Below are 10,591 nucleotides of genomic sequence, written 5' to 3'. Positions count from 1 at the left end.
CTATTCTGGCCTCTGAATAAACAAGAGCTGTTTGAAGAATCGCTGTGTCGTCTGATATGTTCACCCACAACTTAACATCATCCATTTCCACTGAAACCAGTGAAAATAATGATTTGATCAGGTATGATCTCACAATTAATCCAGTTTCATGGCATGAAGAAGAGGCCCCAAATGGTCTGTTCACCTGGTCTGTTCAGAATAGCTTGTTGAAGCAAATAGCTGTCCCCCACCTCACAATATGAATTCCTCAGGAGAACTCAGCTGTATTCAGAAACTCTCCACCTCATTAAACAGGAGAGAAGAACTTACAAGCAAAGCATCTATCTCACATCCATAGGATGTGTTTGCCTGACAAGAAAAATCCAGAGGAATTGCATACTTCTTGTACCACTTTGCAGAAAAATCTTAATAGTCAAATTCCCTTCTGTGTATGTGATGGTGCCAAGGAAACCTTGCTGCCCCTGCCTGGTGAATCCTCTTTCTTCTAACATATACCCCCAACCCAGCCTTGTGAGAAAAAGAGTAAAGTTGTAAGGTTTCAAATAGTCTTTGTCACCTTGTTCAATGTCTTTAATGAATTGCTTGAGAGACCTATGCTATATTACATGTCGTATTTGTCAGCTTGTAGAGCTGCTGAGTGGATATAGGCTTGCTTTATTTGAAAAGCTGCTACTTCTTTCTTACTCTCTCTTTTATATTGAATTAAACAAACCTGTTCTTTTAATCTGAAGTTAACTTTGGTTAAGTTTTCCCCTCGCTGGGATGGGCATATCTGAATTTCGCTTTCTCCCGTTTTCTCACTTTTCCAGTCAGTTCTCCACAATTTTAGATTGGTTTGCAATTTATTTATTTTTTAATAAAACTCACCAGCATTTTAGTGCGCATTTATCCCAATATACACATTTTTTAATATGCAATTTAAATAGACGTTTTGGAAGCAACTTTCCCTAATATAATGTCTTTTTCTATGTTATTTTTATGGATGTACATATTTTATGCACACTTTACCCCAGCATATTCATTTTTTAAAACACATCACTTGGCTGCAGAACTGTATTCCAAAATTCAGAAAAATATGAACTTCAAAGGATGACAGTGCTTTGGTTTCTGTATTATTTTGCCAGGTGTGAATAAGGAAGGTTTGCCTTTAAATGTGAACTAAACTGAATTTCTCCCCCTACAAGTCCAGGCAAGAATCTAGAAAAGCATTCCCGTCCTTACAAGGACAGTTCAACAACACCAGTAACACATTAAAAGAGAGAGAGAGAGATTTATTTATGAACCATCATCCTGTCTTAAGCAGGTGAAACTAAATATAGACATCATAAAATAGCATCCTTCATACCTCCTTTCTCCTCTGCTGTCTCTCAACCTGACTCTGTTCTGTTTACCCAAACTTGCAGTACAAACCTAGACATGTCTACTCAGAAGTCTTATAGGATTCAATGGAACTTACTCCCAAGTAAACATAACTTCAGATCTGTTTCCTTTCTCACTGCATTGTGGAATCTGTAGTTCAGTCATTCTAGTACATTTTTTTTTAAAAAAATGTATCTTGCCCACTCATAAAATAGCAAGTCTGTGTACAACCATAGTTACAAAGAATAATAAAAAAGGTAAAGGACCCCTGGATGGTTAAGTCCAGTCAAAGATGAGTATGAGGTTGCGACGCTCATCTTGCTTTCAGGCTGAGGGTGCCAGCATTTGTCCACTGACAGCTTTCCGGGTCATGCGGCCAGCATGACTAAACCGCTTCTGGCACAATGGAACACTGTGATGAAAACCAGAGTGCACAGAAATGCCGTTTACCTTCCAGCCACAGCGGTACCTATTTATCTACTCACACTGGCGTGCTTTTGAACTGCTAGGTTGGCAGGAGCTGGGACAGAGCAAGGGGAGCTCACCCCATCGTGGGCATTTGAACCGCCAACCTTCGGATTGGCAAGCCTAAGAGGCTCAGTGTATATACCTACAAGGCAAAATAATCATAAAAAATGATAACAAACTGAGTAGGTTCGTGAGTATTTTAAAAGATGGTACAGTGGTACCTCGGGTTAAGAACTTAATTCGTTCCGGAGGTCCGTTCTTAACCTGAAACTATTCTTAACCTGAGGTACCACTTTAGCTAATGGGGCCTCCCGCTGCCACCGCACCGCCAGAGCACAATTTCGGTACTATTTCTAGGTTAGCAGAGTCTGTAACCTGAAGTGTCTATAACCCAAGGTACCACTGTATTCAAGAGATGCCTATGGAATCTCTGCTGTGAGTATTCTGCACTAATTGCCATACTTCTTACTGAAGCCATTTGGGCTTCTGAAACCCATGAGGCTGCAACTCCAAATGATTAAAAAACAAGAAAAGGGGTGGGTAAGCAAAGGGGGTAATGATGCGCGCGCGCGCACACACACACACACACACACACACACACAGACCAGCTGGCTGTACCAGGTGTATCAACACAGAGCTGCAGATTTCCAAGAGGTTAAGCCAAGATTATCCCTCCACCTTCTTACATTGACTTATTTTATTAGAATCATAGAATTGTAGAGTTGGAAAGGACACCGAGGGTCATCTAGTTCAACCCACCCCCCTGGAATGCAGCAATATACCTGTGAGCACCTTCTTCCCCCAGAACCATCTGTATTGCTTTCCTAGGGCAAAAATGAGCTACAAGAAGGGATTAAGGAGGAATCTGTTTCAAATGGATATATATATACCGTATTTTCCAGCGTATAAGACGACTGGGCGTATAAGACAACCCCCAACTTTTCCAGTTAAAATATAGAGTTTGGGATATACTCGCCGTATAAGACTACCCCTCTTCCAATGCACACCATTGCGAGACCACCATTTTGGACCACGTGGTCTACTACCAGGAGCGGTTAGGGTCATTCTGTTGCCAGTGATTGGGGGGCTTCTGGGGCCAATTTTCAAGCGTATTTCTGCTTCATCTAGAGAGCTTGGTGTCCTCTGATTCAATTTGCTGTCGTTTTGTCCTTTGGTGGGGAGTTGCTGCTGGAACTGCTGCTGTAGCCGGCGTATAAGGCGACCCCCGACTTTTGAAAAGACTTTCCTGGGTTAAAAAGTAGTCTTATACGCCAGAAAATACAGTACCCAGAATTTGGCAGTTCTGGCCCCATAGAGTTGTGCTCGAATTGGACCACCTCTTGTGTTTTTCTCCTGCTTATGTTTACGTTGCTCATGCACTCTTCTTCTTTTAAAAAAAGTCTTATTACTTACAAATTATACACAAAATATGCATTTTATACTATAATATGCATTAAAGAGCCAAGCCCTGTACAGCATTTCCATGACATAATTTTATAAGTGCTCTTATAGAGTTATATGCATGATTTTGTGTGTGTGTGTGTGTGTATAATGTGTGTGTGTGTGTGTGTTTATGTGTTTGTTACTACAAGAAACCTGGAATCTTTATGTTTAAAATATGTGTATAATATATGTGGATATTGTTCCTATTTTTAGAGGAACAGGGGTGGTGGTAGAATCCCTCACTTCTCACCGAGATCAGGGAGTGAGACAGGAATGAGAAAAAATATATGTGGATAAGATTGACAGTGAGATTTTTTCAGACAATTCCATCCCTAGTTACAAGATATGCCCCTGAAACTAAAGTAGGAAACAGGCATCAAGCCATATCTTAGGTCTGTGCATTTGTTTCAGAACAAATGAAATATTCAGCCAGGGTTTATAGGCATCCATCATGACACAGGCTGCAATGTCATGCAAAGAAGAGCCAGGGCAGAAATGAAGTTGTTTAATCAGTATAAACAACTGCTAGTAAGCGGAATCATGTGGGGGAAACCTATAGGACGAGAGGTATATGTTTTAAGTACTTGCAAGAGCAGTGGAGTAGCTATTCACATTCATTGGCTTGCTTCTGGCAGCCCTGCACTCATCAACAAGCAAGGGTAATGAAACATGATTCCCCAGGATGACTTTTTACTCACACTAACCCCAAATATATCTGCCTACTGGCATGTTAGCAATTGGTCTCTCTAGGAATGAGTGAATTTATTGCAACAAAATTAATGTTCTGTATCACTCAGCAAACTTTGCCATAGAAGAGGAGGGAAATTCTGCTCCTGATTTCCCATTCCTCTGCTGATCATCGACTGAGAGCCTTTCCTCTCCCCCCCCCCCCACTATTTATTCTGTGTGAATATGTCTAGGGGACATTTCATACAAACTGAAAACAGATTGGCTGTCACACCATGGAGAGAAATTTCTAAGGGCTGGGGGAAAGAGCAGGATGGGAACAGATGAGGTCTGCAACAAGAGGTAAAAGCAGGCAAAATATTGAATTGTTTCTAATGTGATTGTTGAATTATCTGAAATATTGTTTCCTAAACGTACAGTGGTACCTTGGGTTACATACGCTTCAGGTTACATACGCTTCAGGTTACAGACTCTGCTAACCCAGAAATATTACCTCAGGTTAAGAACTTTGCTTCAGGATGAGAACAGAAATCGTGCTCCGGCGGCATAGCAGCAGCAGGAGGCCCCATTAGCTAAAGTGGTGCTTCAGGTTAAGAACAGTTTCAGGTTAAGTACGGACCTCCGGAATGAATTGAGTACTTAACCTGAGGTACCACTGTATCTCTACTGGTAAAAAGAACTGGCACGCTGGCTGTACAACCTCTGCAGCTGGCAGGACTGGCCCAAGACATTTTGCTGCCCCCACCATCGTGCCCACACTGCCGTCAGCCTCACCGCCACAACGGCACTCCTTCCTGTGGCTGTGCCCACACCGCTGCCACGATGCAACAGCAGTGGTGAGGGCAATGGTGGAAGAGGAGGAATGGCTTCACCTCACTTCTGGCAGCTGGGCCCTCACCCAACAAAGCTTTGGCTTACATAGCCCAGCTGCCTTCTCTAATGGCTGAGAAGGCCTCTTAAGTGCCAGGAGAGGCTGCCGTACGTCCAACTATTTCATCCCCCCAAACTGGATCAGCTTCCTAGCTATGTGGAGATCCAAAGAGGATCTGGCCAGCGGTGACCCAGTCTTCTAAAGGCCTTAAAGCCTCACCCACAGCCAGAATATATACACTTCCTATGCCCTTGCATTCCTCCTAGGGAAGGCACAAATGTTGCCTGCTCCCAAATCATACTTGGTTTGGCAGGAGAGGGAATTTGGATGGCGTTGTTGACATCACCACCACTCCATGATTGTCTTCACTGTAAATCGGTATCAGACAACGAAGGAATTATAAATCAAGCTTCAATAACAGAACTTAAGGGCTGTATTTTCAGCCTCCTATTGCTAGCAGCTTTCTTGCAAATGATTTGTTGTAGTTGATCCTATATGAAAGAGAAGGGAGAGGAGGAGGGAAGATTAGAATCACATAAAATCTTTCCCTCATTTTCTTATATCAATTTTATCCTCCCGTTGGAAAGAATGGTGGCCTATCAAGTCATTTACGCGTGGAACAACTTTTTCAAAAATAATTGCTCTTCACAGAGACGGGACCCGGTAAGCCCCCCTCCCTCCATTGCCTGTATAATATATTTCATGTAAATCACATTTAGAGCCTTTTCAATATGTATTCTGCTTGCTCAATAGGCCATAATGATTTGTTTGTAAGGACATTGTCTGCAGTGCACACTTGGGTATTGCCTATTGGTATTTCATAAAATGCTGCTTGTTTACTGAAGAGAACATGGCAGCGGTTCCCGCAGAGCTATTTCATCCTATTATACTCAGGAGTATCTTGGGTCTGTAAGAAGCGCCAAATCATTGGCTGCCATGAGAGCTCACAAAATTATATCTGCATTTTTAATATTTTCGAGACCTTGATTTGGTTCTGTTGTGCTTTGTGCTTTGGAAAAGATTTTTGTGACCTTTGTTGTTGTTAGAGTGTCACTGTCAAGGTTTGAGGCCTGGTCAAACTTTGGTCCATGTATGATGTGGACGATTATGATGCAGTAACTGTTAGCAGTTGCTGTTTAGTGATAGGTTTTGAAACTGTGTGCATTTGAAACAGGGTGAAGAGATGATTGCCTCTCCAATTTGCAAAAGTGCCCATGGTCCTAAAGTTTGGGGAGCCCTGTTCTAGATGACATACCCTCTAACATTTCTCCGATCAAAATTCCTATTCCATAATAACAATTTTACTATTTACACTCTGCCTATCTTCCTGGGTTGCCCCAGGCACCCTGGGTGGCTTCCAACATATATAAAAACATAATAAAACATTAAACAATTGAAAAACTTCCTTATACAGGGCTGCCTTCAGATGGCTCGCGGGTTGGATAATTCCATGCTCTCCAACATTTCTACAACAAAAGCAGGGACATCCTAAGGAAAAGCAGGACATTTTGGGATCAACTCAGAAACTGGCATGGCTTCTGTAAGTCTGGGACTGTCCCTGGAAAATAGGGACACTTGGAGGGTCTGAGATGATTGTATTGGATTGAGAAACAGATATGAGATTCTTTCACATGGGCATCTACTAAGCAAAATGGGGAAAAATATGGATGTGTATTGGGGGGCACTTTATTCCAATAAATTGCCCAGTTAATTCCACATTTTATGTGATTTTTCAGAAAATGTAAACGCCACTTCTGGAAGGCTAGTTGGATCCGGCAGAAGTTTAGCACTAATTTCCATGTTAATTGCTTCCAGAAAAGAAAAAATATTGCAATCCTGTTAACTCAGAAAATCACAGGAGTTTTTCACAGTATTGTCATGTGATGAAATTTTGGCTGGTATCCCAGCATGCAGTCCTTTCCCGCTGTTTGAAATTTAGCATGACATGTCAGTATATTGATGAAAAAGCCACAGTTCCGTAACACAATACGTAAAGGTAAAGGTAAAGGTACCCCTGCCCGTACGGGCCAGTCTTGACAGACTCTAGGGTTGTGCGCTCATCTCACTCTAGAGGCTGGGAGCCAGCGCTGTCCGCAGACACTTCTGGGTCACGTGGCTAGCGTGACGAAGCTACTCTGGCGAGCCAGAGCCGCACATGGAAACACCGTTTATCTTCCCGCTAGTAAGCGGTCCCTATTTATCTACTTGCACCCGGGGGTGCTTTCGAACTGCTAGGTTGGCAGGCGCTGGGACCGAGCAATGGGAGCACACCCTGCCGCGGGGATTCGAACCGCTGACCATGTGATCGGCAAGTCCTAGGTGCTGAGGTTTTACCCACAGCGCCACGTGTGTCCCTAACACAATAGGTACTGCAGTATAAAAGAAATGTTAGAAATTGGGACGGAAATGCTAGTATTAGAACCAGCAAAACTGAAATAAATAAACCATAACACATTTTGTTGTTGTTGTTGTTGTTGTTGTTGTTGTTGTTGTTGTTGTTGTTGAATGGTCCCTAGAGATGAAGAGGGCTCCACTCCCAGGGGCCTCAGATCTGTCTGTACCTGCCAAAAGTACCTTCCTATTAATCTCACCATGTTGTAACCCCCAACCCACATCTCAAAAGATCAAGAATTACATGGTGGTTTTCATGATTTTTTTTCATCATTCTGCAACATATCCGAGGTTTTGCTACTGTTTGCCCTAGTTTATTTTAATCAGTAAAAAGAGCAATTTATATATGTTTATAATAAGAGGGTATTGATTCCACTGAGGTGCAACCATCAACTTTATTGATCTGAGAGATAAAATTGTAGCCAAAGTAAATATTCATCTCACGGGACAGCAATTGCTGATATTCTCCCACAGACACTGCTGATAAATGCATAGGCTTGGAATATTTTAATCAGGAATAGAGGACCACCTTGCTTTAATTCTCAAAGCTGGCAGCAAAATCCTGACCCCAGCAATACTCAGAGGACCCACTGTTTCATCATCACACTATGGTCTTTTAAAGTTATCATGTAAAGAGAGCTGAATTAAGGAATAAAAGAAAGAAGTGACTTCTTTTTCATGAAGAGGATACGAGCCAGACATTTGCATAGATCAAGCCCTTCTTCCTTCAGTGGCAGAGAACAGCTTTTTAAAAAAGAATCACAAAAATGCTCACTTGTTACAACTGAGAGCCATTCTAAGCTTACTTAAGAAGAAAGTACAATGAGAACAAACAAGATTTACCTGTGAGTACACAGACAAGACCAGGATGAATAACTTTCGTCTAGATCTGGGCTGGGAAAACTGGACCTAAGGGTTGATACACATCAGCCTCAGACAGCCTAGTCAGTGGGTAGGAACGTTCCCTTCCTTTCCTGCTGTATCATGGGCAATGTTAGAAACGCAGATATGTAAGCTTGGCTCCAAATGGCTTCTTAAACCAGGGTTACAGTTGTCAAAACGGAATGCCTAGTTTCCATTTTTTGGGCCAGATGGCTCAACAGCCATATTTTTCAACATGACTTTTTGGTTCCTGAAGTTCGTTCTGATCATGCAGATAAAATATAGCGGATAGAATTCTACAGGATGTGTTGCTAGTGTGTGAAAACAGTCAAGATCCAAGGATCCCCAGGCATGCACCTCCAGATGGTGGAGACGTCAGGCGCCATCCTGACACCCAAGCATTGTCACTCAGTCACAAGTGGCCGATAGCCAGGTGCAAAATGCGCCTGGTGCCTGGCAAGTTTCAAATGCTGAACATGGGTGATGATGGGGCAACAATGGAGTGGGTGCTGAAATGATAAGGTGGTGTCTGCCACATCTACTTTATGTAGGCCCCAATGGGAAGCAGGGATCAGCTGGTTATTTAAAACAGGACATTCCACTTCTCTAAAACAGTTCCCAGTTATTTGGCAACCCCTCCTGAATTTGGGCTGTGTGGTCTTCCAGGTCCAAAGAGCCAGGGTTGGGGAACTTACAACCTTTCAAATGTGACTGGACTACAACTCCCATCATACCTTGACAATCGGCAATGCTGGCTGTGGTTAGAATTTTATTATTACGGTCACAGACCAGTTCCGGGTCACTTACAATATCAGGAAAATCATAAAACACAACAGGACTACACTGAATTGCAGTTGGGTATAACAGAGACAATTCAGATATAGCGGCAGTTAAAAATATATATTAAATCTTGATCACTAAAATATAAGCTAAATTATCATTCAAAACCTTAATCATTTTGGTAGTACAGCTTGTTCCCTAAGTTTTATGGCAGTCGCACAGAATTTGGCCACCCTTAGCATAATCTCTAGATCCTTGTCCTCTACCAGGAGTTTTAGACATTGCTGGCTGTGGTTGATGGGAGCTAGTGCCCAGCAGACAATGGGAGGAGCACAAATTTCTCATCCCTGTTTTAGACCACTTTTGAACCCACATTGGTTATGGAAACCGCCCCCTCCCCCGGACTTCCTTCTTATTATGCAGTTGGAAAGCAATCTATGCAGAGTATATGGGTCACTGGGCATGTTGGTGTGCTGCACATCAGTGAACCTGGGGAAGGGGGAGGAAAAGCCTTCTCATGTTCTCCTGTCACAGCTGTCCTGGCAACTATGGCTTTAATGGGAGGAGACTGTTGCGGGGAATCAGGGCTTGGCCGGCATTGTGTGATTCAGAGCAGACTGACAAGAGAGCCTCCAATTCTTCTCTCACACACATTTGACTAGGGCACCTATCATTTAACTTGGGCTGCTTAAGAGCCCTGAAGTTTGTTTCTGAACCTGATGTGGGAGAACCTTCAGTGGCATTCCTGAATGTAATTTGCTGGGGACCAGTGGAAGAAGAGGACTATTGCCTTCATGCTCTGCTTATGGGATTCTTTAAGGCATTTGGTTGGACTGGATGGATGTTTGGCCAGATCCATCAGGATTCTTCTCATGTTCTACATGTATTGAAACATTGGACACTTCCACACCCCACACCCACAGAATATAGCAGGTTCCCAGTCAGTGCTTATGTGGACTACTGCACAGGACTCTTAAGTTTTGGAAGGTCAACTGCTTTCTCTCTTTTCAAGAGGCATAATCAAATTAAAATATCTAATGAGTTCTGAGAACCCCACACTATATAATATGAAGGGGATTGATGGTGTTAACACTGCTATCTTCACTTGGTCACCATCTATTTTTATATCAGCCTCAGCAGAAAGGTTTTCTGGGGAGGTATGCTTCTGTCTTGAAAATGCAATTTTGCAGCTAGGAAAATGGCATTTCTGTTCCTTCACTCATTTCAGGCTGGAAGGTGAGAGGGCAGGTACACAGGTTTCACTGCTGTGCAGCTAATTGTATCATTTTAGGCAGGATTTCATTTTGAGCTGCTGAGGAAAGGAAATTATCTTGGACTACAAAGGATGATACTTCTGTCTTTGGGGAGAAGTCATTATTAGAAGGCAGAGGGAAGTGACTTGAGGGAAAATAGGTTTTACTGCATTTTTTCTTATGCATATGAAGCTGGCATAGGAGAAAACTGCAGGTCATATAGCAAAGAGCTGCACAAGCTTTAAAAAATCGCCCAAAGAGACATAATCTGACTTGCTTTACAGAGTAATAGATGTTGGGTAATTTTATCATAAGATGCTATTTCTTTCTGAACACTAATTGCTGAGATGGAATTCTGTGCTATTTAAATGGCAAAACTTAAGTGTGTGTGTGTGTATTTATATCTATATACATATATATGCTTTAAAAGTGGAGTTTGAAAAGATATTGAAAGTGA

This window comes from Podarcis liolepis (genome assembly GCF_965112155.1).
Source record: "Podarcis liolepis genome assembly, chromosome: 3".
Classification (NCBI taxonomy): domain Eukaryota; kingdom Metazoa; phylum Chordata; class Lepidosauria; order Squamata; family Lacertidae; genus Podarcis; species Podarcis liolepis.
This window is presented reverse-complemented; position numbering follows the sequence as displayed.